Source organism: Rousettus aegyptiacus, unplaced genomic scaffold, assembly GCF_014176215.1.
Source record: "Rousettus aegyptiacus isolate mRouAeg1 unplaced genomic scaffold, mRouAeg1.p scaffold_m13_p_1, whole genome shotgun sequence".
NCBI lineage: Eukaryota > Metazoa > Chordata > Mammalia > Chiroptera > Pteropodidae > Rousettus > Rousettus aegyptiacus.
This window is the reverse complement of record NW_023416284.1, coordinates 25,442,016-25,449,463: the sequence shown is the minus strand read 5'-3', so window position 1 is coordinate 25,449,463 and position 7,448 is coordinate 25,442,016. Positions and strand designations below refer to the sequence as shown.

Genomic DNA, 7,448 nt, shown 5'->3' with positions numbered 1-7,448 from the left:
TGATATAAATAAGAGTTAAGATCATTTGGCATCTCATGAACATTATAATGAAACAATACTGAGTGAAATGAGGTTATTTGAGGACCCGCTGTACTTCCACAAATTTTCAGGGGAAGTGGGACAGAATTTGGAGTCAAGGATCATCAAGGAGTGAAATACCCTCACTTCGAGCGAGGACCCTGAACGGCTAAATTCTAGGAGTATGTAAGGATGAATGGGAAGTAGATTGATCCTCATAGAGAATGCACCTCAGCCCCATATCATCCATCACAAACGCTGAAATGGTGTTAAGGTGATCCTAGATTTCAAGCCCCTCCAGGTGCTGGGCAGAAGCGAAATAAGTTCTCTCTGGACTTACTCTCTGGAGGAAGGTAACACTACCCTAAGCCTGAAATTGTTTCTCTGAGGAACTTAGAAATACAGTGCTGAGCACATGCACAGGTGTGTGTACACACATACGAGGAATACATAAGAAATTAATATGAACAAACCCAGTAGAACCAATAGATAAGAAAAATGGACCCTCAGAGGCATCAGATATTGGAGGTATAGATGCAGACCTTTAAATGGCCCCAAAATGGAAACAGTACAAATGTCCATCAATTGGTGAATGGGGAAACATAATGCAGTTTCTATACAATGGAATATTATTCGGCAATGTAAAAGAATGAAGTACTGCTGCATGCCTACAACATGATGAACCTCAAAGACATGTTAAGTGAAAGAAGCCAGGTGAAAAATGTCATATATTGTATGATTCCATTTTTGTGAAATGTCTGGAAAAGACAAATTTATTAAAAAAAAAGAAAGTAGATGAGTTGTTGTCTAGGATTGGGAGTGGGATTGGGGATAAATTGCAAATGGATATGACGTTTCTTTCTTTTGAGGGTGATGGAAATATTTGAAAATTATAGTGTGAGAGTTCCACAACTCTGTACTAAAAATCATTCAATTGAACACTTAAGACACGTGAATTTTGTGGTGTACAAATTATACCTCAATCAAGTGGTAAAAATAGATAAACAAGGCGAGCATGTGATTTAAGATGCTGAAAAACAAAAATAAAACAAACCCCTAAAAACAGGAAAAAGGAAACAATAAAGGTAAATTTAGAAACCAAGGAAAGATAACAAAAAATTTGTTTAACATGATATATTGAAAATAATTAGTAAAATAGATAAAGCTGCTGAGTTTATTTATCCAGAGGTGGGTTAATTATCATAGGAACCATGAATCCATTTACGGCTTAAGCAAATGACTTTGGTTTCCAGTAACAAACATGTTTTATAAGCTTGTAGTCATTACATTCTTCACTGATGACAGGACTGCCATCTCAGTTGTAGGATCTGGCTCCTGTTGACTGGCTAGGCTGCACTCGCTTCTGTCCAAGCACTTCTCATGTATTATCTCTGCATCCTCACAGCAGCCCAAAGAGATGCATATTATTATTATTATTACCCACATTAAAAGATGGAAATTGGGGTTCCAAGGGGTGGGAACTTTGGCAGAGGTCACAAAGCTAGTCCCCAAGTCCCTAGGAATCACTGTGTTCAGGCTGTCATTTTTTCCTGGGTGCTGGTACCCACCAGGGGGCAGAGAGAAGCTAGGAATTCAGAAACAGGCTCCCTGTTTTCCTGAACTTCCCTAAGCCTTTCTTTGTGGTCAGAGATCCTGGTGATGGAGGGATCTGACCCCTGTTTCTCACTTGACAATAGGATAAACTGAGGCCATGGAGGGGGAGTGGCCGACCCACATGGCATAGCCAGTGAGGAGCAGAAGTGGGACCAGAGCCCAAGACTCCAACTTCCCAGCAGCTTTGACCTTGGCGCTAGACTCAGGTGACCCTGAGCACCTGGGGGAGGAGACAAGGTGGGCATGGATTCTGGACTATGGCCAGGGCTCTGACCCCAGCTGTGAACTCCACAGATATCCGTGGTGTCACACAGCCCACCCCACCCTGCTGCACACAGAAAGGCTACAGCTGCCACTTTCTGAGCAAAGCTCATCAATCATCCCTAAGTCATGACAAGTCCTTCATAAAGTGGAAAGAGCACCTCCCTCATAGGACTACAGTGAGGATTTGTGAAAATCACCTAACTCAGAGGAAGTTCTCAAGAAGTGGTGGCTAATATTGTTGTCATCACTATTTTATTATTAATGGCAAGTTGCCCTGCAACCAAGGGAAGCAGGTGTCATTTGTGCCTCTTCTAAAGGAGAGGAAGAGAGGCTCACAGTGTCCCACAGCCAGGAGCTGGAGATCCTGTGACTCCAGGCTTGGTGCCCACATTTACTAGTAATGGCAAGTTGCTCAGTAACCAAGGGAAGCAGGTGTCATTTGTGCCTGTTCTAAGGAAGAGGAAGAGAGGTTCAGTGTGTCTCACAGCCAGTGAGTGGTGGAGCTGGAGACCCTGGGATCCCATGCCCTTATCCCTGAGCCAAATTAAGGGCAGATGTCACGCCATTAAGACAGCACTCTACATTGGTACAATTATGATCCTATCCTACACATGAGAAGTCAGAGTCTGAGAGAAGTTAAGTGTCACATAGCTGGTGTGGAGCTTCGATAAGAGCTCCTGTCTGTCTGACTTCAGAGCCTGTGCTCTTAACTACTGTCTTAACTCAACCATCACCCTCTTCTGCAGGGGTGCACAAGTTCATCAGTGCAGACTTTCTGTCATTAGGGTGTGTCTGTGTGCACACTCAGCCACTGGACTGTAAGATGTCAGAGATACTCTATACCTGTTCCCTGCACTCTGCTTAATCCACTCTAGAGTGTGGTTTGAGTAAAACTGTGTAAACATTACTCTTGGTAACTTTTCTTTTTACTGTGATAAAATATACATAACAAAGATTACCCCTTTAACCATTTTTTTTTTTTTTTTTACATCTACAGCGCCTGGTATTCCTAGGTGGTCCCCCATCCAAGTACTAACCAGGCCTGACCTTGTTTAGCTTCTGAGATCAGAAGAGATCAGGCACATTCAGGGTGGCATGGCTATAGCATTTTAATTTTTTTTTTTGATGTATATATCAGCGGCATTAGGTATATTCATATTGTCGTGCAACCATCGCCACTATCCATCACTAGAACTTTTCATCATCCCAAACTGAAATGCTATACCCATTAAAAAATAACTCTTCACTCCCAGTACCCCTAGCCTCTGGCAACTACTTTCTGTCTCTGAATTTGTCTACTCTAGGTACCCCATGTAAGTGACACCATACCCATACAACATTTGCCGTTTTGTGTCTGGCTTCTTTAGCATATCTTCAAGGTTCATCCATGTCATAGGATGTGTCAGGATTTCCTTCCTTTTTAGGACTGAATAATATTTAATTGTACGTATATCCCATGCTTTTCTTATTTATTCATCTATGATTAATATTTATATTGTTTCTACCTTTTGGCTATTGTGAATAATGCTGCTGTGAACATGAGTGTATAATTATCTATTCAATTCCATGTTTTTAATTATTTCAGGTATACACCCAGGAGTAGAACTGCTGAATCATATGATAATTCCATGTTTAACTTTTTGAAGAGCCACTATACTGTTTTCCACATCAGCTGTGCCATTTTACATTCCCACCAGCAATGCATAAGGCTTTCAATTTCTCTACATCCTCTTCAACACTTGCTATTTTCTCCTCCTCCTCCTCCTCCTCTTCATAATAACCATCCTAATAGATGTAAAGGGGTATCTCATTGTGGTTTTGATTTGCATTTCCCTAATTGTTTGTAATGTTAAGCATCTTTTTGAGTGCTTATTGGCTATCCATATAAATTCTTTGGAGAAATCTTTGCTTAAGTCCTTTGTCCATTTCTAGGTTGCTTATTTATTTTATGGTCGTTAAGTTGAAGGAGTTCTTTATATATTCTAGATATTATAAAATATGTGATTTGCAAATATTTTCTCTTACTATGTGAGTTGCCTTTTAAATCTGTCCATAGCATCCTTTGATGCACAAAAGTTTTAGATTTTGTTAAAGTCCGTAAGTCCAATTGATGTATTTTTTTTCTTTTGTTGCCTGAGTTTTTAGTGTCAGCACGATAACTTTGAACTGTATTTCTAACCATTCTAACATAGAGGTCCCTCTTTATATAAAGTTCAAGCAATATTTCCCTTCAGTTGGGCCATTCATACAAAAAGGCGAGATTCGTGTATTTTTCTCAGGCAGCACAAGTCAGAGACCCTGCTGTTTTCAGGCCAGTTTGTGGACGTTTTGCAGGCCTCAGTGGACTGGTTGTATAAGGTGGAGCCACAGTTGCCCAAGGACCAGCCGGTGTGCACTGGGACCTCAACCTCGTAATGAACTTCATGGATGGCCAGAAGGTGAGGGGTGAGACCTGGGCTGCACGGAGGGCAAAGCCATTGAAACCTTTACCTATGTGTGCCTACTAGGGGAGGAAGGAAATCGGGAAGAGCCTGGATTTCGGCTTGTCAGAGGGTGACTCCATGTTCTGTGTGTTTAAACAAACTATTGCCAAGATTCTATATTGGCCATAAAGAATTTACCAAAATTGGTTAGATCCAGATTCGGCACTGTGTAAGCTTCACTTGAAAAGGTTTCCCCACTCCTACCCCCACTCCCATCTTCAGTCCATTCTCTAATATGGGTCACAAAATGGATTTAATTTCATGTGGAAACCTTTAACGATACCCACTTCCACTGAATCTCAAATACATGTGAGAATTTGTAACCATACACATCAATATTTAGTGTAACCTGGGCTTTCATGTTGAGCTGCATAGTACCCTCCTGTTTCAGTAGGATCAATTCTGATTAAGTGACACTTTTTTCACTAACTCTGCTAATACCCTTCATCTCGAAGACTAGTTTACCTGATATTACTATAGCCACTCCAGCTTCTTACACTTTTATTTTCATGATATATTTTTTTCTATCCATTTACTTTCAAACCATGTTTTTATATTTATAGTGCATCTCTTATAGATAGCTCGTCATTTGTTCTTGCATCCTCCCTGCACTCATCTGTCAATCTCTGAATTTTAATTGGAGTATTTAGTTGATTAATAGGAAGTGACATGACCCATTGGCTGGAGATTACACATGAAGCAGGACCATATCATTACGTTTCTTTTTTTCTTCTTGCCATGTAAGTACACCTTGGGAACATGATGAGCCGGATTTTCCCAGCATCCTAGATGCAGCCACCCAGGAAAGCAAGTGAGGCATCCTTTCCGTTCCTCAGCAGTCATTTAATGAGGCATTATTGTATACCCACCCCATGGCGGCCTCTGGTTTTGACACAATCATGACATAGGAACTCAGGATAGGATCCTGTGATAGGATTAAACAAACAGGTCCTCGGATCACAAAATGCGAAGGTTAAAGGTGTCAATAATAATGTTGGATAATTTTCATACCTGTAGTATGTTCCTTATGGAAAACTGTTCTCTCCCCTCTTTTAAATTGGTGTTTCGTTTTTCTGTTCAGTATAGAGTAGGTCTTAGTGATCATGAATTTAACCTTGTGGTTTCAGTAATCAAAATTTGTGGATTTGCATTTGTGGCTGGTGTGCAAGAAAACCAGTCAAATAGCTAGAGACTGAGACAGGCTGGCCACTGGTCCCCACACACCAACACAGCTTTAAGCTTCTGTTCATTGCCTCCCATGTAATAATGAACTATTCTTTTTTTTTTTTAAGTGTGTGTGTGTGTGTGTGTGCGTGTGTATTTTTTTTTTAGGTGAGGCAACCCTTGGTTGACCTCACAGATTGCAAGGACTTTGTCAGCTTACAATATTTTTTTTTTTTTTTTTACGCCTACAGCACGTTGTCTTCCTAGGTGGTCTCCCATCCAAATACTAACCAGGACTGATCCTGCTTAGCTTCCAAGATCAGATGGGATTGGGCTTGTTCAGGGTAGCATGGCCATAGACTGAACTATTCTTAATAGAAGGATTCATGAAGGTTAGAGGCTACCCTTTTCTCAGAGACTAGCAAATTCAACAAATATTTATTAAAACCCTAAATGCAAGCCTGACATTGGGATCCAAAGTAAATTTGGATGACAGTCTCTGCTCAAGAAGTTCACAGTGGAGAGAGTGGAGTGAGCAAAATGCCCTTCAGTTTGACAAAATGAGTGAGTTGGGAGGGGGAGAGATCTATCTACCCATGAAGGTAGAGAGGGCACTAGGAAGACAAGTTGTTGCTTCAGCTACATCTCAAAGAGAGGTAATACTGGACCAGGTGGGCAAAGGGGATCTGGACGTTCTCAGTAAAGGAAACCACATGTGCCAATTAACAGAAATGTCAACAGCAAGACAGGTGAGGGGGCCCCAGGTAGTCCCCTGTGACTGGAGCAAAATGTACTCCATTAGTGGCTAGATAAGACTGTGAAGAGAGGTCAGCAGCAAGGACCAGGCGACAGATGTCATTTGATCACATAGTATTCTCCTGGTCCCCAAGATGTGGTCCTCACCACCCTGGCAATTATGGTCAAATGTGTTAGGAAGACATCAAGTTAAAGCTAAGCAGGTTTCTTTACTTCAGGACTTCCCAGAGCTCAATGACAATTGCATTAGGGCTCTCCTGGGGGAAATGTAGTGTACAGGATTTACCAAAATCCTTTTCATAGGAAATTTCTCAAAAACCTCAGTTTGAGAAATTCTGCTGTTACCAGTGAAAGGCCATGGAAGGATGTTGAGCTATTTGCAGGTACAGATTTTTACTGAGAAGTGCAGGCTGGGGGCGAGGAGTGAGGGAGGAATGGGGAATAAGATGGGAACCAAGGAAGAAGCCCCTTACAGTGTCCAGGGTGGAGAAGATGCTGCCTGAACCACACAGTGTAGGAGGGCGGGGGAGAGAGATAGAGACTCCAGGATTCAAGAAGCTTTAGAAGGTCGTCAGTAGACTAAACTGCCATCAGGAAGAGAGGGACCTGCATTGGCTCCCAGGTTTCTGGCTTTGACGGTGTCTAATCAGTGATTGGCTATAACTTCTGGCCTCCAGGAGTAGGGTCTGTGCTGGGATATATTTGGGAGTCAGGCATGGCCTGTGATGGCACTGAAGTCTCAGATGGATGAGCTCATCACCAGGTTGAAAGTCTAAGAGGGAGAACAAGACTGAGGACAGAACCCAGGGGAAATTCAGCGTTTAAGAAGTGGGCAGGAAGCAGCAAGGAGGAGAAGCAGGAGAGAGGTATTCTAAGGAGCTAAGGGAGGGGAGTGTTTCAAGAAGAGAGAAGTTGGTAATCCGCCCCTCATCCCGTCCCACGTACACATTACAACAGTTGTTTTTACCTGTCACATTGGCAAAGATTTATTTATTTCCGTATTTAACAATAATACCTAGTGTTGGCAAAGGTGGAAGACGCCGAAGGCCTTCACTATTACGACGCTCAAAGGGGGTTCCCTGGAGCTCGATAAGGGCGCCACTCACTGCTCCTTGGTGCACGTCTCGCGCAGCGCTGGATCAGCGACAG

At 42.2% G+C, this 7,448-nt stretch overlaps 2 pseudogenes; both read right to left on the bottom strand.

Annotated features, from left to right (window-relative positions):
* Positions 1–2,884: 2,884 nt before the first annotated feature.
* LOC118606738 lies at positions 2,885–3,003 on the bottom strand (annotated as a pseudogene).
* A 2,782-nt stretch (positions 3,004–5,785) lies between these two features.
* LOC118605040 lies at positions 5,786–5,904 on the bottom strand (annotated as a pseudogene).
* Positions 5,905–7,448: the final 1,544 nt, after the last annotated feature.